This window comes from Lepus europaeus, chromosome 10 (genome assembly GCF_033115175.1).
Source record: "Lepus europaeus isolate LE1 chromosome 10, mLepTim1.pri, whole genome shotgun sequence".
In the NCBI taxonomy this organism is placed as follows: domain Eukaryota; kingdom Metazoa; phylum Chordata; class Mammalia; order Lagomorpha; family Leporidae; genus Lepus; species Lepus europaeus.
Window position 1 is genome coordinate 55,584,868 of NC_084836.1, and position 20,997 is coordinate 55,605,864.

Genomic DNA, 20,997 nt, shown 5'->3' on the forward strand with positions numbered 1-20,997 from the left:
TTCTATGAGTCTACTGTGTATCCCGCTTCCCATGCTGGATCGTTCTCTCCCTTTTTTATTCTATCAGTTAGTATTGGCAGACGCTAGTCTTGTTTGTGTGATCCCTTTGACTCTTAATCCTTTCATTATGATCAATTGTGAACTGAGATTGATCACTTGGACTAGTGAGATGGCATTGGTACATGCCACCTTGATGGGATTGTATTGGAATCCCCTGGCACATTTCTAACGCCACCATTTGGGGCGAGTCCGATTGAGCGTGTCCCAAATTGTACATCTCCTCCGTCTCTTATTCCCACTCTTATATTTAACAGGGATCACTTTTCAGTTAACTTTAAACACCTAAGAATAATTGTGTGTTAATTACAGAGTTCAACCCATAGTATTAAGTAGAACAAAAAAAATACTAAAAGGGATGAAGTATTAAATTGTACATCAACAGTCAGGACAAGGACTGATCAAGAAACTGTTTCTCATAGTGTTCATTTCACTTCAACAGGTTTCCTTTTTGGTGCTCAGTTAGTTGTCGCCGATCAGGGAGAACATATGATATTTGTCCCTTTGGGACTGGCTTAATTCACTCAGCATGATATTTTCCAGATTCCTCCATCTTGTTGCAAATGACCAGATTTCATTGTTTTTGACTGCTGTATAGTATTCTGTAGAGTACATGTCCCATAATTTCTTTATCCAGTCTACTGTTGATGGGCATTTGGGTTGATTCCAGGTCTCAGCTATTGTGAATTGAGCTGCAATAAACATTAATGTGCAGATGGCTTTTTTGTTTGCCAATTTAATTTCCTTTGGGTAAATTCCAAGGAGAAGGATGGTTGGGTTGTATGGTAGGGTTATATTCAAGTTTCTGAGGAATCTCCAGACTGACTTCCATAGTGGCTTAACCAGTTTGCATTCCCACCAACAGTGGGTTAGTGTCCCTTTTTCCCCCACATCCTAGCCAGCATCTGTTGTTGGTAGATTTCTGAATGTGAGCCATTCTAACTGGGTGAGGTGAAACCTCATTGTGGTTTTGATTTGCACTTCCCTGATTGCTAATGATCCTGAGCATTTTTTCATGTGTCTGTTGGCCATTTGGATTTCCTCTTTTGAAAAATGTCTATTGAAGTCCTTGGCCCATCTCTTAAGTGGGTTGTTTGTTTTGATGTTGTGGAGTTTCTTAATTTCTTTGTAGATTCTGGTTATCAACCCTTTATCTGTAGTATAGTTTGCAAATATTTTTTCCCATTCTGTTGGTTGCCTCATACTACAGGGCAGTTGTTATCAAAACAGCATGGTACTGGTACAGAAACAGATGGATAGACCAATGGAACAGAATAGAAACACTAGAAATCAATCCAAACATCTACAGCCAACTTATATTTGATCAAGGATTCAAAACCAATCCCTGGAGTAAGGACAGTCTATTCAATAAATGGTGCTGAGAAAATTGGATTTCCATGTCCAGAAGCATGAAGCAAGACCCCTACCTTATACCTTACACAAAAATCCACTCAACATGGATTAAAGACCTAAATCTACAACTCGACACCATCAAATTATTAGAAAATATTGGAGAAACCCTGCAAGATATAGGTAGCGGCGAAGACTTCTTGGAAAAGACCCCGGAAGCACAGGCAAAGCCAAAATTAACATTTGGGATTGCATCAAATTGAGAAGTTTCTGTACTGCAAAAGAAACAGTCAGGAAAGTGAACAGGAACTCAATTTTAATCTCTATTCGGTGGCAGGAAACCACTTACTTGAGCCATCATCTGCTGCCATCCATGGCCTGCTTTAGCTGAAAGCCAGAGTCAGAAGCTAGAAACAGGTAAAATCCAGGTACTCCGATATGGGGATCAGCATCTCAACCAGTAGGCTCAACATTTACCCCTAAGTTTTGTCATGTTTCGAAGCTGTTGAGTTAACATGATAATATTTCCTTGTAGGAACACCGTTGGTGATTTAGAAGACTGACTAGGGGCCAGCGATGTGGCACAGAAGGTTAATGGTCCGCCTCTGGCACCAGCATCCCATATGGGCGCCGGTTCTAGTCCCCGCTGCTCCTCTTCTGATGGCGCTCTCTGCTAGCATCTCTGCTGATGGTCTGGAAAAGCAGTGGAAGATGGCCCAAGTCCTTGGGCCCCTGCACCCACGTGGGAGATCTGGAAGAAGCTCCTGGCTCCTGGCTTCAGATCGGTGCAGCTCTGGCTGTTGTGATCATCTGGGGAATGAACCATCGGATGGAAGACCTTTCTCTCTGTCTCTCTCTCTCACTGTCTGTAACTCTACCTATCAAATAAATTAAAAAAAAAAAGTGACTCTCAATACCATTAAAAAAAAAGAAGACTGACTAAAGTGAAGCTATTCATGAAAGGGAAAACAGTTCCACCATCACAGGAAGTTCTGTTAGGTTGTAAAATATTTGAATGAGTAATTAGAACAACGTAAATTAAAATGAGATCCCACTTCATATCTTTGAAGTTGGAGGGAAAGCGAAAAAGTCTTATGATACCAAATGTTGAATATATGGGAAGAATTGGCATCTGATACACTGCTGATATAAGAGTAAATCATTGCCACCACTTTAAAGAAAAATTTGCTGGTATCTAGTGAAGATAATGATATGTAACTTTATAACCCAGCAATTTCATTTCTGGGAGAAAAAAAAAAGAAACATCTCATATTCAGGCACAGAAGCCATTACTACAAGGATATCACCACAACATTATTTCTAACAGAGAAAAAGTATTACTATATGTCCATTTGGGAGAATAAATAAATAAATTGTGATAAATTCATTCAATGGGATACTACATCAATAGCAATTAAGATAAATAGCAATTAATAACAATTAAAATAAAGACCTAGATATCTTTAAATTGATTTACCTCAAACATTTATCATAATATAAAAAAATTCTGCACATACAAACATTGCACAGGAAATTGTATCATGTTCATTAATGCCCTGCCATGGCCTACTCTCCACTTCAGTTAATCCTCTATACCGTCACTAATGTTTCTAAAAATCTAATCTGATCATCTTCTTCCTTCAAGTGGAACAGAAGTTCTCTGGAAAAGCAAATAATCTAAGATGCTTTTTCCTAGATTAAAAAAAAAAAGATTTATTAATTTGAAAGGTAAAATGACAGAGTGGGGAGAGACAAAGAGAGAAAGATCCTCCATCCACTAGTTCACTCCATAAATGGCCAGAAAGGGCCGGGCCAGGCTGAAGCTAAGAGTCAGGAACTCCACCCTGGTCTCTCATGTGGGTGGCAAGCGCTCGCAGATGAGGCACCATCTGCTGCTTTCCCAAGAGCATTAGCAGGACTGGCCAGTTCTGCCATTTTCTGTATTTGAACAGTCCATTCCTGGTTTAGCTCTCACCTCAAAACTCCAGACTTACATGTCAGAGAAGCAAGAAGGGCAAAAAAAAAAGTTAGAGAATGTTGCACAGGAAGGGAAGCTGGCACTGTTAGCCGGGAAAGCACTACGATCTGGAGGTGTTTGACGACGGTTTTACGGCTTTTGTGTTCTCAGATACCTAGGATCTGCCTCGTTTCGTTCGGAAGACCTCAGTCTAACATATTTCTTTCAAAGGACTCCCTGCCCCATCCTCCTTCTTTTCCCCCTTCTTTTCCTTCTTGGAAAACCTTGCACAACATTTTTAAATGTTTGTGAATATCCATGAAAAGAGCTGGTTCAGTCGAAGGCAATACGATTGAATGCACAGCCACACTCTGTTCCGGACCCAGCAACACCTCCCCTCAGCTCCCACACCTCATAGCCTGGCGCAACACACATAAATGTGAATGAGGGAGCATCCCTACCCCTGAAGATCCACGCCGATGGGCCAGCTAAACGTTCTGTAACTGTTCTATGCAAAACAGCCTTTACAAAGTGGAGGGGGATGAAGAGCTGTAAAAGAATCGCTTGGTTATGGCGACCACCCAGGCGGTGCCAGAAGTTGCAAGCAGCCCTCCTCCCCCTGCCCGCCATCAAAGCAACTCAGAACGAATTGGCTTTTGAGGAAAGCCGATAGAACAGGGAAAGCCGGCCAACTCTAGCCGGCAGCAGCAGTTCCGATCCGAGGATTAGAGCCTGTCAATCGAGGTGTCTGAGCGTGAGGGCGCGGGGACGGAAGGACCTCTGGCTTAAGCTCCTGGGGAGACGCGTTTTCCCCTGGAGAGAGGGGGCAGGCACCAGGAGTCCCGCACCCTTACAGGAGTCAGCCCTCGGCCCCTCCCGCCGGCCTGCACTCGCGGGGCTGCAGAGGGCTGGCCCGGGAGGCCGGCGCGTGGCGCGGCCTTGGCTGCGGGCTGCAGCGGAACAGGCGCCGCAGCTCGCCAGCTGCCCGCAGGACCCAGAGAGGCCCCGATGCGCCCGCCAGGCCTCTGCGCCGGGCAGGCAGCTCCGCCTGCGGGAAAGCCTTTGAAGTCTCGGGTGCGCCGACTTGGAAGGGAGATGGATGACCAAGCAGGGACGGGGACGGAGAGGCTCGCCTGGTTCCCACGATCAGGCCGACATGCGGCAGGAGCTGTGCCTAGGGAGAGCGAGGGTGTGAGGAGACACATGAGTGTGGCAGCGAGACGGATGTGAGTGTGAGAGACCGTGTGTGTGTGTAAACTGGATGTGAGTGTATGACTGGTGTGAGTGTGAAAGGAGACTGGTGTGTACATGAGGACACTGGTGTGTAAGTGAGGAGGCTGGTGTGTGACGACGGAGACGTGGGAGCCGAGTGTGAGTGCGAGAGGGAACCTGGTTTATGTGAGGGGGCTGGTGTGAGTGCATGAGAGGAAATTGGTGTTGAGTCTTGGAGGAGATTGATGTGGCAGGAGGCTGGTGTGCATGTGGGAGAGGAGATTGGTGTGGATGTGCGAGGAGGCAGGTGTGAATGAGAAATGATGTGAGTGTGAGAAGAAGCTGATGGGAGAGGCTGGTCGGAGTGTAAGGGGAGGCTGGTGGGAGTGCAGGAGGCCGGTGTACAAGGAGACTCCTGTAGGTGTGAAGACGTGGTGGGACTTGGAGAGGAGATGGGTAGGTGGGAGAGTAGACTGGGGTGAGTGTGTAAGAGAAGTCTGGTGGGGCCACCACCTGCAGGGCCAGCATCCCATACGGGCGCCGGTTCGAGTCCCGGCTGCTCCACTTCCAATCCCGCTCTCTGCTATGGCCTGGGAAAGCAGTAGAGGATGGCCCAAGTCCTTGGACCCCTGCACCTGCGTGGGAGACCAAGAAGAAGCTCCTGGCTTCAGATTGGCGCAGCTCCTGCCATTGCAGCCATCTGGGATGTGAACCATTGAATGTAAGACCTCTCTCTCTCTCTCTCTCTCCGCCTCTACCTCTCTGTAACTCTGCCTTTCAAATAAATAAATCTGAGAGAGAGAGCCAGCGAGAGCGAGAGCTAGAGAGAGAGAGAGAGCTCCTGGGGTGAGAGGAGACTGGTAGAAGACGAGACTGGTGCGTGGGAGAGTCGCCCAGATTGTGAGAGGAACTGGTGGGGGTCCAAGAAAAGACTGGTGAGTGGGAAGGCTCCCTGGTGTGAGGGGAGGGCCCTGGTGTGAGTGGGAGAGGAGTGTGGTGTGAACACCTCAGAGGAGCTCAGCTGAGCCCGTTGGACCGGGGGTGATGGTGAGAGTGCGAGTGCGTCGAGGTGCGGGGGAGGCCGCACGCCACGTGAAGGAACCCTCAACCGCGCGGGGTGGCGGACACGGGCGGCTGCGGCTGGGATCGCCAAGCGCGAGCGTGGACTGCTCAGGACCCACGCGGACACTCCAGGAGCCGCGCACCGCGCGCCGTGCTCTCCAGCGGGGCGGTGGAAGGAGACTCAAGGCAGGACCCAGATTCGGCTTCTCCTGGAAGCGTAGCGACCGCTGTCACCTTGTTGCTGGCATCGGATCATTCTTGTTAGACCCCGCGAGCCCAGGGAGCCTCAGGAAGGCAGTGTGTCGTCGCCACAACTCGCCTCGGTCGGGCGGTGAGGGACTCCGCCTCCGCCCGGCCCGGCCCCGCCCCGCCGCCGGGCCCCGCCCCGCCAGACTGCGCGGCGTCGGCCCGCCAGCCAATGGGAAGCTCGCAGCCTCCAGCCCCGGCTGCAGGAAGTGTTCGGCGGCGGCAACCCCAAACAAGATCGATTAACTTTCCCTGGCCGCAGCCGGCTGGGGAAGCCGAGAGGACCCGGGCGGGGCTCTTCCCGTCCCGCCCTGAGGCCTGCCGGTCGCTGGGGCTGCTGATCCCGGGAGCCTGGGAGTTTTGCCTCTTACACTCCTCCCTCCAGCCTTGTGGGGTCGTGGATGATGACGCTGCCACGTTGAGGCCCAGAGAGAGGCTCATTAACGAGATTACACAATAAAGGCTCTTAGGAAGGCCACCTTTTTCTTTCTTCTTCTTCTTCTTTTTTTTTTTTTTTTGGACAGGCAGAGTGGACAGAGAGAGAGACAGAGAGAAAGGTGAAAGGCCACCTTTTTCCCTCACCCCAAATTATTTGAGATGGAATTATCCCGAATCTACAGGTCACACCTATTCAAAAGGACTGATTTAAAATAGGTGTTACTCTAGAAGTGAAAGTCACCTTTGAGAGAAAGGAGTTTTGGACTGTTAGGCTGAGGTGGCTGGAGACCAGAGCTCTTGCCCTCAAAATGCATGCTGTGGGAGGAAGTAAAGGTATCTCAAGATTAACCAGGTCATATTCTCCCCCACCCCTCCCGTCTTATGTTTCAGTGATCAGTATTTTCAAGGTAGAAACTTGGGCTGCACCGTAGTTTGGAATTCCTAAGATTTAGTGCAGAACAACACAGACTTGGAATGGAGGAAATAGTGCACAAAATCTGAGCAGGAAAAACAAGAAGGTGCAATGAGCAAAGGGAGAGATAAAATATTTGATAGAAGATACTGAAAGGGAGCCTCTGTGCAGTGCCTTTGATGTGTTCTCAAGCCCCAGCCTCTCAGTCTCCCTCCTTTAGTTTAAAGTTTCTTTGTTCTGCTTTGATTGTAAGTCAGCAGATTCCTGAAATCGTAACTCACTGAATTGAGAGAGTGGTGCGTTGGGTTCTGCTAGCCCCAGAGGGTCCCAGATCACTCGATGAATGAGTTCACTTATTTCCTCTATGGATAACATCCAGAGAGTGGGCCCTCTGTTGAGTGGTTTTAATTGGTTTGTTTGTTTTTGTTTTGTTTTGTTTTGTTTTAGCAGGAATCCTAGGCCCTGAGCAAACAATGTTAACAGCCACCTGTGTATAGCCCCTGGATTGGCTGGAGTCCACATTGCCATTATCAAAATTACCAAAAGAACACCTTGGTTATCTTACCAGCAGCCAATCAAAGGAGGACCAGGAGCGCCAGCAGACTAACCAGAGACCCACACGCAAGCTCATCCGGCACCTCTGGAGCCCAGCTGCAGTCCATAAGGCTCTTCTCCCTTAACCTCTTTAAGAGTTATAGCTGTCCATACTCCTTATTTTGCTTTGCAAAAATAAATACCTACTTTTTTCGCTACCCCAGGTGAGCAGACCCAGGTTTTGGGGTTCTGCAACAATACTTATGAAAATGTCATCTGGCTGGCGCCGTGACTCACTTGGTTAATCCTCCTCCTGCGGAGCCGGCATCCCATATGGGTGCCGGGTTCTAGTCCCGGTTACTCCTCTTCCAGGCCAGCTCTCTGCTGTGGCCCGGGAGGGCAGTGGAGGATGGCCCAAGGGTTTGGGCCCCTGCACCCACATGGGAGACCAGGAAGAAGCACTTGGCTCCTGTCTTCGGATCGGTGCAGCGCCGGCCATGGCAGCCATTTGGGGAGTGAACCAACAGAAGGAAGACCTTTCTCTCTGTCTCTCTCTCTCACTGTCTAACTCTATCTGTCAAATTAAAAAAAAAAAATGTCATCAATGTTCTTCCAGTTAAACAGGCATTCCTACAGACTTCTGCTCACTGCTTTCTGAGTCAGAACTCAAATCTGGTCCTTGGAAACCTGCAAATAAAGGTGTTTAGTTTGGTATATTAAACTTGTGGTGAGGTACCATTGGCTACAAGATGTATTCCGGAGGGAGCTCCTATTAAGGCTTTTTAAATTCCAAATTTGAACTTAGAGATGCTTCAAGTTTCTTCTTCTATGCATCTACCTCTATACTCACTATACAACAGAATTGTTTTGTTGCTCTTTTATTCTAAATTTGTAATTATTTGAAAGGCAGGGTTGGGGGAGACAGAGACAAAGATATCTTCCATTCACTGGTTCAGTCCTCAAAATCCACATTGGTAATTAAACCAAAAATAAACAAAAAATAAACAACAACCAAAATACTAAAACCTCTGTTTTCATCCTTTTTTTTGTTAGTCCTACTCTTAAAATTTTCCCAAGCTTTCTCTTCTCTCTCTTTGCTCTGCCCCAAGGTGATTTCACACATTCCTGTGGATTTTAATTCCACCTATATGTTGACATTTCAAGATTTCTATCCCCACCACAGTCCTACTCTTCAGACTGGTTGAAGGCTCCTCAGGTATTTCAAACTTGATAGGTCCAAAACTGAACTCCTGATTGCACATCTCCAAGATGGTTCTGCCTCAGTCTTTTCATAAAAAGAAAAAAAAAGTCATTCCACCAAGCACCCAAATGATCAAGGCAGAAATCTAGGAGTCTTTTTTTTTTTTTTTAAATTCTTGTTTTGCCCTCTACACTCTGTCAATCCTCAAATCCTATTTATTCTACCTTCTGGTGGATCTAGAAAGTTGCTCAATTCTATCTTCTCTTTCCTACACAAGTCCAAGTCAAATCTTCCACTAGAATTCCTGTAATAGCCTTGATTACTGATTTTCCTTGCTTCTACTACGTCTCTGTAAACTCTCCTTCCCTGCATACTTCAGTCCCTCTCCTCCTACCGCCCTGCCACTCCCTAACCCTCCCCTCCGCAAGATGGTTTTCTAAAACCATAAATTGGATCATACCACTACCATTCTTTTTTCAAAAGATTTATTTATTTGAATGGCAGACTTACAGAGATAAGGAGAGGGTGAGAGAGAGGAGAAGAAAGGGGAGTGGGAGAGGGAGAGTGAGAGAGAGAGAGAAAAGAGAGAGAGAGATCTTTCATTTGCTGTTTCATTCCCTAAATAGCCACAACTGCCACGGTTGGGCCAGGCCAAAACCAGGAGCCTGGAACTCCATCAGGGTGTCAGGGGCCCAAGCACTTGGGTCTTCCAGTGAGCTGGATCAGAGTTGGCAGTCAGGACTCAAACCAACACTCATATGAAATACCTGCATTGCAGGTGGCAGCTTAACCTGCTGTGCCACAATGCCAGCTCCCCATCACTACCATTCTTAACAGTTTGCAAACCTTCTGTGCCATGGCCAACGAGGCCTATATGATGCGGCCTCCGCTTGCTTCTCCAGATTCCTCTTGGGCATCTTCCCCTTGGCTCACTGTCCTTCCCTTAGCTTTCTGTTCCCCATGCTCTGCATGGATGTCTTCATCTTCTCTTTTGGGGTTCAGCTTAATCTAACCTCAGAGAGGCCTTCCCCTGAGACTTTCCACACTCTGTCATCACTGTTTTCCTTGTACTGAGTTTCCATGTTATTTCGTTATTTAATTTTCAGGGACTATGGCTGTATCATATAAACAGAGTCAAACACACTATTTTACTCTCAATAGATATTGGTGAATGAGTGAATGACCAAGCTCTGAAGATAAATGTCTCAATAAAGTGCTAATATTCTGTATCTCTGGGCCACATCTCCCTCTTGAACTCAAAATCTGTGTATTTAAAGGTCTGTGGTGCCAGCATGTGGCTCTGCAGGTTAATGCCCTGGCCTGAAATGCCGGCATCCCATACAGGCGCCAGTTCGAGTCCCAGCTACTGTACTTCTGATCCAGCTTTCTACTATGGCCTGGGGAAGCAGTAGAAGATGGCCCAACTCCTTGGGCCCCTGAACCCACGTGAGAGACCTGGAAGAAGCTCCCGGCTTCAGATCAGCACAGCTCCAGCCATGTGGCCAATTGGGGAGTGAACCATCGGATGGAAGACCTCTCTCTCTCTCTCTTTCTCTCTCTCTCTGCCTCTCCTCACTCTGTGTAACTCTGACTTTCAAACAAATAAATAAATATATATAATAAAAAGGTCTGCAAGGCTTCTCTACTGGATTTTCACTGGTGCCCCACTCCACTGGTCTGAAATAGACTTCACTGTGTACTGCTGTTCCTGTTTTCCTTCTTTCCATCAAAGACGTCACTTACACATTTGCCCAATCCAGAACTCAGGGAACCACCAAGATTCCTTCCTTCTCTTCACTTCCCATATTGGGCAGGCTGTCAAGCCCTGTCAGTCTGCCTTATAAAAATGGCAAGCTGGGGCCAGCGCTATGGCTTATTAGGCTAACCTCCACCTGTGGTGCTGGCATCCCATCCGGGCTCCAGTTTGTGTCCTTGCTGCTCCTCTTCTTTTTTTTTTTTTTTTTTTTTAATTTTTTTTATTTTTGACAGGCAGAGTGGACAGTGAGAGAGAGACAGAGAGGAAGGTCTTCCTTTTGCCGTTGGTTCACCCTCCAATGGCCGCCGCGGTAGGTGCGCTGCGGCCGGCGCACCGCACTGATCCGATGGCAGGAGCCAGGTGCTTCTGCTGGTCTCCCATGGGGTGCAGGGCCCAAGCACTTGGGCCATCCTCCACTGCACTCCCGGGCCACAGCAGAGAGCTGGCCTGGAAGAGGGGCAACCGGGACAGGATCGGTGCCCCGACCGGGACTAGGCGGAGGATTAGCCTAGTGAGCCGCGGCGCCGGCCCTGCTCCTCTTCTGATCCAGCTCACTGCTATGGCCTGAGAAAGCAGTGAAGGATAACCCAAGTGCTGGGACCCCTGCACCCACATGGGACACCTGGAGGAAGTTCCTGGTTCCTGGCATTGGACTGGCTCAGCTCCAGCTGTTGCAGCCATTTGGAAAGTGAACCAGAGGATGGAAGACTTGTCTCTTCCTCTCTCTGTAACTCTACCTCTCAAATAAATAAATAAAATCTTTTAAAAAGCCTGCAAGCTATGAATCTTCCTTTCCTCCCCATTTCACAGGGATTACCACACTGGTCTGTTACATGTTTATTCTGGGCAAAGAGATCTTGCTGTTCTCAAACAAGCCAAGCATGCCCCTGCCTTAGGATGTACTCTTGTTCTTGCCTCCAGGAATGCTCTCCCCCAATATCTGCATGGCTCACTCCTTTTCTTCTTTTAGCTCTTCACTCAAATGTCTCCATTTTCGTTATACTTTTCTTGATCAGCCTATGTAAAGTAGGAGTCTCAACCTCTTTACTTTCTACTCATATTTTTCCGTAATATTTACATTATACCAGAATTTTTTAAAAAGTTTACCTATTTATTTTATATATTTGAAAGGTAGAGAGATAGAAATAGAGACAGAGAGATCTTCCATCTACTAGTTCACTTCCCAAATGCCTACAACAGCCAGGGTTGGGCCAAGCTGAAATCAGGAGCCAGAAACCCACTCCAGGTCTCCCATGTGTGTGGCAGAGACCTAAATAATTGACTCATCACCTGCTGCCTCCAAGAGTGCACACTAGCAGAAAGTTAGAATTTGGAGCTGAGCTGGGACCTGATCCCAGGCAGTCTGCCATGGAATGTGAGCATCCCAAGCAGCATCTTAATTGCTAGGCCAAGGATCCACCCACCTCTCTTTTTACTTTTTTTGTTCCACCATTCACATTATGTGGTTTCCAGTCTCAAGAGTGCCTCGTGACCCATGATGGTTACTAGAGCTGCAACTGTCACATCTTTGTTAAAGACAGGAAGGAGGAAAGGATATTGGGGTCACAGAACAACTATGTATATGCATGCAATTTTGTTTAGCCTCGATTACCACCACTCACATGCACATACAAGCATACACACACATACACACTGAGCCTGGGTACCATAAGCTCCATCTCCCACAGCACAACTGATTAACATTGACTGTAATTCTGGATTAACGCATTTTGTTACATTTGGTTAGTTTTAAGATTGCTACAAGTCCTTTGATACTCTTCCCATTGACAAGTGAAGTTTATGCCCCTCTATGCAAATCTGTGTAACCTTGTATCAACCAATAAACTATGGTAAAAGTAATGTTACATGACTTCCAATGTAAGGCCATAGAGCTCCTCTCTGGTTCTCTTAGGATGCTCACTCTGGGAGAAGCACACTGCTGAGGGAGATGTCTGAGTATCCGGAGCCATATTAGATTGTGAGGGTCACATGTAGTCACGCTATGGACAGCCCCAGCTGAGCTGCCTGTTGCTCTCCAGCATCATCTACCCAGCCATGCTGAATGTCCTATTTAATGCAATCTTCGAATGAAGGTGGTTTCCATCCTCTAGGTGCAGTCACATGAGAAACCCCTGAGGCCAGCGCCATGGCTCAACAGGCTAATCCTCCACCTTGCGGCGCCAGCACACCGGGTTCTAGTCCCGGTCGGGGTGCCGGATTCTATCCCGGTTGCCCCTCTTCCAGGCCAGCTCTCTGCTATGGTCCGGGAAGGCAGTGGAGGATGGCCCAAGTCTTTGGGCCCTGCACCCGCATGGGAGACCAGGAGAGGCACCTGGCTCCTGGCTTCGGATCAGTGAGATGCGCTGGCCGCAGCGGCCATTGGAGGGTGAACCAACGGCAAAAAGGAAGACCTTTCTCTCTGTCTCTCTCTCTCACTATCCACTCTTCCTGCCAAAAAAAAAAAAAAAAAAAAAAGAAAGAAACCCCTGAGAGAACTGCCCAGCTGAGCCATCCAAATTCTGACCCATAAAATTGTGAGCAAAATGAAATGGCAGTCTTGAGCTGTTGAGTTTGGGTGATATTTGTGCACATCAACAGGTAACTGAAACACTGCACAAGCAACTTGTGGCTTGTTCTGATTGATATATACCAGTTCTTTGCCAAATTACTTATTTAAAACAAAGCTGTTGGCAGGGTTCTGATTGTTTATACTCATAATTATCTACTAGCAACTCTCTGCATCTCACAAATAAAAAAACTATTTTTTTGCACAATTAGCCCAATACTTTTTCCAGTTTTCGATGTATCTATGACTCTTGGCCTTAGACAAAGAACAAGTAGGTTATAGGGGTAGTGACTTTCTCAATGTTGAATGATATATCCTCTATCATCTTAGGGAGAAATGTACTTAGAACAATGTAAGACTGTTTGCAAGATTCACTATCTCTTCATTTTGTGGATAAGAACTGACTGACACATTGAATAGTCTCAGCATAGATTGTTATTAGTTAATAATCTTTGTTTTATGATAATTCTGTTTAATAATATTACGCTAAGTGAAATAAGCCAATCCCCATACTATATGTTTCTCTGATTCTACCTTTATGAATTATCTAGAAAAGTAAAAATCACAAAAGCAGAAATTAGAAAGCTGGTTAGCAGGGGTCAGGGAGGTAGGAATGTGGAATTAATGTTCAGTGTGTGCAGAATTTCAATTGGGTAAGATGAAAGTGTTCTGGGGACAGATGCTGGTGATGATTGCACAAAAATGGGAATGTACTTAATGTCATAAAACTCTGTAGTTAAAATGGTTAAAACAGTAAATTTTGTATTATGTGCATTTTGCCACAATAAAAAAAAAGATTCAAAAAGCTTTCCGCATCCCAACATTCCCTAGTAGAAGCAAGACAAGCAGGAACAGTCTCCTGACAGATGAGACAACAATCCTTTGAGGACTGTGAAACAGGATGGTGTCCCTTCTCTTTGAAAGCCCCCTGCCACAGCAAACAGGAAGATAAATATCCTCCTCTGTTCTGATAACATTGTTTTATTATCATGAACCATAAGTGGGCTCAAAGGAAAGTGGTTGTGGTATCTAACAACTGCCAAACATATTGGCTTAAGTGACCACCATAAAATCAAAGTCATGATTTGTGGAAGCTGTCCTCAACTCATTCTACTCCATTTTGCAACAAACTCATCCTGAATCCCATCAGAAAGTCCCTTCATTTGGTCAGAAGTCCTGCTGGAGTCCTACTGATGTTTTCCACCAGCCACTGTGGGCGATTAGGAAACACCAGCTTTGAAAACTTTCCATGCCAAAACAGTGTGGAGCTCTAGGGACTCAATTAAACATTTGTTCAAGTGCTGGAGCGCATTCAAAGCAACTTCCTAAGGAAAATGTTGGCTCACCCTGGAGGTGCCCCTGCAGTCTCCCTCTGAGGAAAACTGGGGTGGTCTTCAGTGGTGCAAAAACATTGATTTGCTTCTGTAACTTTTGTATAAGATGGCCAATTTGGCATTTTCTCAGTTGTTTTCCAAATGCTGAGAAGCTGTCATCCATGACACACTGGGCTACTGCCAGAGAGAATGATCCCAATTTTTAAATTATTTGGCTCATATCAAGATCCCAGCTGAGAGAAGTGGTATGTGGGGAAGACTGCCCAGTGGATGTTTATTTAGCATTATTACTTAAGGTTGTCATTATTTAGCATTATTATTTAGTATTCAAGGAAAACCCCCAATACTGAATTATATTAGCTTAGTCTGCCAAGACCCAACTTCACCCAAGTCTAATTTTTTATAGGTTCTTACAAGAAACAGGGTTGTGATGTCCCTTTTTGCTTTTCTATAAAACTACTGTTAGGATATGACCTGTTACATCCTTCAGTGCCCTTTATAGTATTTTGTATGGTAAATTCCTTCTATAACTACATTTCATTTGAAAACAGGCACTGTATGTTTTTCAGCAGGAAGACTCCTGCCACTTACATTTTTGTCTATACTTTGCCTCTAAGAAATTCAGATTCAAATCTGAAGCACTAAATAATGCCTTACCTCTTAGGACTGGGTTATTTCAAGTTTCTATTTTTTTCTTCCCTGGTTTTCTATTTTCATTTTAAATGGGGTGTTTTCAATCACAGACCACCCAGATTCTTTTTGGAAAGAAGTGATAAATAAAACATACTTAGCTCATACCTTTAACTCCCTTTGATTGTGTCATCTCAGCTCAGCTTCAATTTGCAGGAAATGACTCCAAAAATGAATGTTTAAGAAATGTAGGAGGCAGGGCTGGCGCTGTGGCATAGCAGGTAAAACTGCCGCCTATAGTGCTGGCATCCCATATGGGTGCCAGTTCGAGTCCCGGCACTCCACTTCCGATCCAACTCTCTGCCATGGCCTGGGAAAGCAGTAGATGATGGCCCAAGCCCTTGGGCCTCTGCACCTGTGTGGGAGACCCCTGCACCTGTGTGGGAGACCCCGAAGAAGCTCCTGGCTCCTGGCTTCAGATCGGCCCAGCTCTGGCTGTTGCGGACATCTGAGAAGTGAACCAGCAAATGGAAGACCTCTCTCTCTGCCTCTGCCTCTATGTAACTCCGCCTTTCAAATAAAGAAATAAATATAAAAAAAAGAAGAAGAAAGAAACGTAAGGAAGAAAATAACAATGTAAAGCTGAGAGGAAGCTCCAGAAGAGGTAGTAAGTTTATGTATGGAAAACATCCTATGCAGAGACACCTCCAATGAACTAATTTATTTACATGAAGCCCAAAGTGCAGCCAAAGTTTGGCCAAATCCAGCTTAATAATAAAGAACTAACCACCTGCTGAGAATAACTGCCCTTCCATTGAATTCTCTAGTCTTCCATTTGGATCCTGTCTTGAAGCATTACCATTTTCTACCCCTTGCTGTAATTTATTTATAAAATTTCTGCCCCTCTCCCATCATTTGATTGGATAACTTGTGAGGGCAAGAGCCCTGTATTTGTTCATATTCAGTCTGTCCCCTACCTCTTTATCATGTTTCTCACCAGAAGAGGTTGTTCAAATAATCATTGAATGGAGGCAGGTTTTGACCTGGTAGTTAGCTACAAGCAGCTTGGGATGTTGGCATTTGACCTGGGTTCAAGTCTTGTCTCCAGCTCCTGACAGCTACTTCAATAATGCATACCCTGGAAGGAAGCAGTGATGATTGAAGTCCTTGGGTCCCTGCCTCCCACCTGGGAAACCTGGATTGAGTTGCTAGCTGGCCTTCAGCTTTCATCTAGTTGAACCCTGGCTGCTGTGAGCACACAGGAGTGAGCAAATGCAAATGGGAGTGTTTCTTTCTCTCTCTCCCTCTTAAATAAACAAAATTCAAATATTCACTGATCCTACAATGACTCACTAAATGATGTCTTTTCAAACATTCCTTTGCATATGTTCCTTACTTTTTGGTATCTGCTGCACAAGTTTCTCCCTCTCTCTGCAGTGTCAAGCACTGGCCTTTTGCCCAGACAGGATAGCAAGATCTGAGGAGCATGTGACATTCTTTGCATTGCTTTGTCCTCCAGTTATAAAGATTCTGATAAGTAAATAGATGTTGGTCACCAATGAGCCTTTCTAGTCCTTTCCAACATTACCTTGATTACCAATTACACTTTCCAAATTACTGTTGATTTATCTCCAATGATGGGAATTGAGAGATTTCAGAATACGATTCCTAGACAATTCCATTTAGATACCAACTTGTATGACTATTTCATTTGCGATTTTCCCAATTTGAAAAACCAGAGATAACTTTTCTTTTTAATTTATTTGACAGGTAGAGTTATAGATAGTCAGAGAGAGACAGAGAGAAAGGTTTTCCTTCCATTGGTTCATCCCCCAAATGGCTACTATGGCCAGTGCGCTGCGCCGATCCGAAGCCAGGAGCCAGGTGCTTCCTCCTGGTCACCCATGCAGGTGCAGGGGCCCAAGCATTTGGGCCATCCTCCACTACACTCCCGGGCCACAGCAGAGAGCTGGACTGGAAGAGGAGCAACCAGGACTAGAAGCCAGCACCCATATGGGATGCCGGCTCCGCAGGAGGAGAATTAACCAAGTGAGCCACGGCACCAACACCGAGATAACTTTAACAAATACTAAGTAGAAGTTTGCTAGAGGGACCAGCCCTGTGGTACAGCTGGTTAAGCTGCCGCCTGTAAAGTTGGCATCCCACATCGAATGAACCACTAGAGTCCCAGCTGCTCAGCTTCTGATCCAGCTCTCTGCTAATGTGCTGAGGAGGCAGCAGTTGGTCCCCCAAGAGCTTGCGTTCCTGCCACCTACATTGGAGACTAAGATAGAGGTCCAGGCTCCTGGCTTTGGCCCTTGCAGCCTTTTGAGGAGTTAATCAACAGAAGGAAGATCTTTCTGTGTGTCTGCCTTTCAAATAAATAAAATAATTCTTAAAATTAAAAATTAATTAATTAATTAATTAAAAAAAGGAAAGAAATCTGCTACAGAGAGATGTTCCATTCTGGAGTGGGAAGTACACTGGCTGAATTCTCCGGGTTGGAAAAGGCGGGTGGGGGGTGGGGGGGCGGTTATGATGCAGAGTTTGACAAGCGGACCTGTAAGCGGTTCACCTAATGTTATCTGAGTGAGCGGGCAGAGGCTACAGTGTATTCCTGTTCCTCCAGTGTCCTGCCTGGCTTCCGTACTTCTTCCCCGTCCCGCACAATTGCAGTTAGCAGACTGCAGCTTGCCACCACCCGGTTCTCGGCCGGGCAGAGGCTCAGGGACCGCCTAGCACTCGTCCAGGACACCCGCTGGCCCGGAGCGGGGCGCGTCCATCCCACCACGCGCTTACTGCCGCTGGGATCGGACCCTTTGCCTCGGAGCACAGGAGGCGTCCACTACCAGGCTCCGGGCGCCCTTGGCGCACTCGTGGGCTCCGGGTCCCCGCTGCCTGCGGCTGGAGCTTTGCAGCCTGCAGGAACCTGTCTCCACGCAGAGGGCAGCGTGGGGAGAGCGCGGACACTTCCTCAGGGAGCAGGGGCTCCGCGTCCCAGTGGCTACCCCGCCAGGTCGCCTCCCCCCAGCGCGGCAAGGGTGCCCCCGGTCCGCGGCGCGCTGGGGCCGGCAGCCGGGGCGGGGCGGAGGCTTTGTCTCTTCCTCCCTCCCGCGTCTGCGCCCCAACCTGCTCCGCTCAGCCACAGCTCCACGCGGGCAAATGTGACCTCACGTCGACTGAAGGAAAGTTAGAGCTGGCAATAACATTGAGAGTATTGTTATTGTTTTAAAAAATGTTTTGAAGACGCAGGGGCAGGAGTGGAAGTGTAGGGTAGGAGGCGAGAAGTGTTAATATCTTCACCAAGGCACGGGAAACCTAACTTGTTACAGGTTTGTGACAGTTTATTACCTCTCCCCAAAGGTCCCCAGATTAGCCTGACAGCTCCTTACCTTCAAACACCGAGGAAAAGCCCCCAATCGGGAAGCAGTTAAACGGTGTCACTGAATCCGATCTCGGAGCGATTACGGAGTTAATTCCCATAATCAGCGTATCACAGGAATGACAGGTTAGTCTATGAACACGGACAAATTGTTACATAAAATATTTTGAGACTGATTGTTTCATTAGTAACGTTAAGCCTCCCCATGTCTCTTTCCGTTTCTCAAGAATGAAGTGTGAAACAATGCTCACTGCGAAATAAACAAACCACAATGGTGTGAACTAATTGTCTCTGTCATTTAACTGTACATTTTCATTAGCATTATTAGCATGATTGTTGATAATTCCACTGGATATTTACACTGCCAAGACTTCTCTGTAGCAGTTGTTACCCACAGAGGAAAGCTATGCTAACATAAAGTGGATTTGGATAGCACCCAGGCTTGAAAACTGAGCCCACTGATGTTTAAAAATATGTTAAAGATTGTTCTATTCCTAGACTATTAGTGAATTTAAACTGCACACGTCCCAGCTAATTAGAAGCAATTTAAATTATTAACGATTTAACAAAAAAATACAAGGGATATAATCATTAGCTAAAATTCGGAAAAATGCTTCACTTGGCAAAGAAAAAATAAATGTGCTTAATTTTTTACTTTAGAAAAAAAACCCTCTCAATATAATACACTTAGCTCTGAGTAATCATATTGTCTAGTTTTTATAGTAATGTGCATATAAATTCAAAATGGCTAATAGATGTTTGACCAATAAGCAGACAAAACAACAATCCACTCCTTTATATTTAAAGTAAAATTTCACTGGCCAGGAACACTTTTAACTAATGAAAAGATCTTTAACAATTTAAGTGGAGTATGACATATCACAGCAGAAAGAGGTGAAAGATCAAAATTTTAATTTAACTTACTTTATCACTGCTTTTAAATGGGAATCTTACCCAGCTATCTTACTTAGTTGGACTTACTGGAGAGATAGAAAACTGGAAAAGAAGAAAGAAAGAATAAAGAACAATAGTAAAACTGGTTAAATTTTATAAATATCATCTCTATTGTCATATTATTCTCTTTATGGGCACAAATTTGTCTAAAAATATGTCTCCTAGTAAGAGAAGTAAGAATTCAAAAAGGATCACTGTTTCAAAACAGGATTCTTCCTTGGGAGGGTAGCTTTAAGTGGGTTGTTAATAAGCCTTAAATCTACTAACTATGGCATGAGATGGTTAACATAAGAGTCATATACAACAATATATTTTAAAGAACATGAGAATTTAAAGTATTTAGGAGGAGAGCATCACCAGGATTAGACATGTAAAAGTTACATCAATTGAAAATATTAAAGGAGCCAAATTTATGACCTGGAGAATGGAAAATTCAGGGTTACTTACAATCACATTTAATTATTATTTAAGAGTTATCCTTAGAGCCTAGGAGTTGGGATATGCTGAAAGATTTGGTAAGAAGAATGGGACTTCAATGGCATGGGAGAAATTGGACATTATGATCTGAAGATTTTCTTGATTATAAGGTTATTGAATTGTAACAAGTCACCAAACAATGCACAAAACTATACCTCACCTACCTGCTTCATTTACCTTAATGTTTAGTATGTTCTGTGATAGCTGGCAAAGAAATTTGGACATGATGCTCTTCTGATTACTTATTGTGAAGTTCTACACAAAAATAAAAATGTGCAAATGTATTCCATCTTTGTTTTCTGGTGAAATTTTTTTAATGTATTCCTACAATTTATCTGAATTTTTGTAAGAATCATCATCGTCTACTAGCTTGGACTACTCTATAAACTGAGTCTCATTTTCTCCAGTAATTTCTACCCTGTAATTTGTCTTTATGATAACATGTGATAAAGAAAGGCATGCTTTTAAAAAAGGAATTCTTATGAAAAGAAACATTCGACACATTTATATTATGGGTGACAGTTTTCTACATTTTTTAGTTGCTATATTTGGCTGCCTTTCTTTTATGCTGAAAAGTTGAATGAATATTAGAATACTAGAATACCTTTACTTAGCACACCTTAAGGAACTAAATCACAATTAGAAGTGAACATAAGTATTCCCACTGATGGCTTTAGGGACCCTCTTCAAATGCAGTGAGTCATCAATTCCAAGGATAGGATCCAGGGATTGTGGTTTGTTTAAAAATTTTTTTTTTAAATCTATTTTATTTGAGAGGCAGAAAGACACATACATACACACACAGAAGCAAACAGGGAGAGATCTTCCATCCCTTGCCTTACTCGCCAAATGCCTGCAACAGTTGCGGCTGGGCCAGGCTGAGAGCCAGGAACACAGAATTCAGTCCAGGTCTCCCACAGGGGTGGCAAGGACCTAATTACTTGGGCCATCACCTGCTGCCTCCCGAAATTCATATTATCAGGAAATTGGACTAGGAACAGAAATGGGACTCAAATCCAGGCACTCCAAGAGGTGTCTTAATCACAGTGCCAAATGTTACCCTAGACTGTAATTTTTAAAAGTTTCAAAAAACAAAATGCATGCCTCCAAATCTGAATTATTGACTCAATCAAAAGTTAGATTTATAGTGTTTCTTGCATAGCCAGCATCACCAGTTGTGTTTGCATTGTAGACCCCAAGATGATTCTGGCTTGTGATTCTCACCTTCATTCCTCATCCATCAGGGAGACTCAGACAGTTGATGTCCTTTGTCAGTTGGAGATCTGCTCTGGTCCTCACTCCTCCAAATTCAAAAGAACAGATAGATTATTAGGTTTCCTGATGATCTCAGAGCCTAAACTTTAAGATGACCTGTTTATCATCCATCTCTTTTCATAGTGACAGATGTGCTATTAATAATTATGCCAGG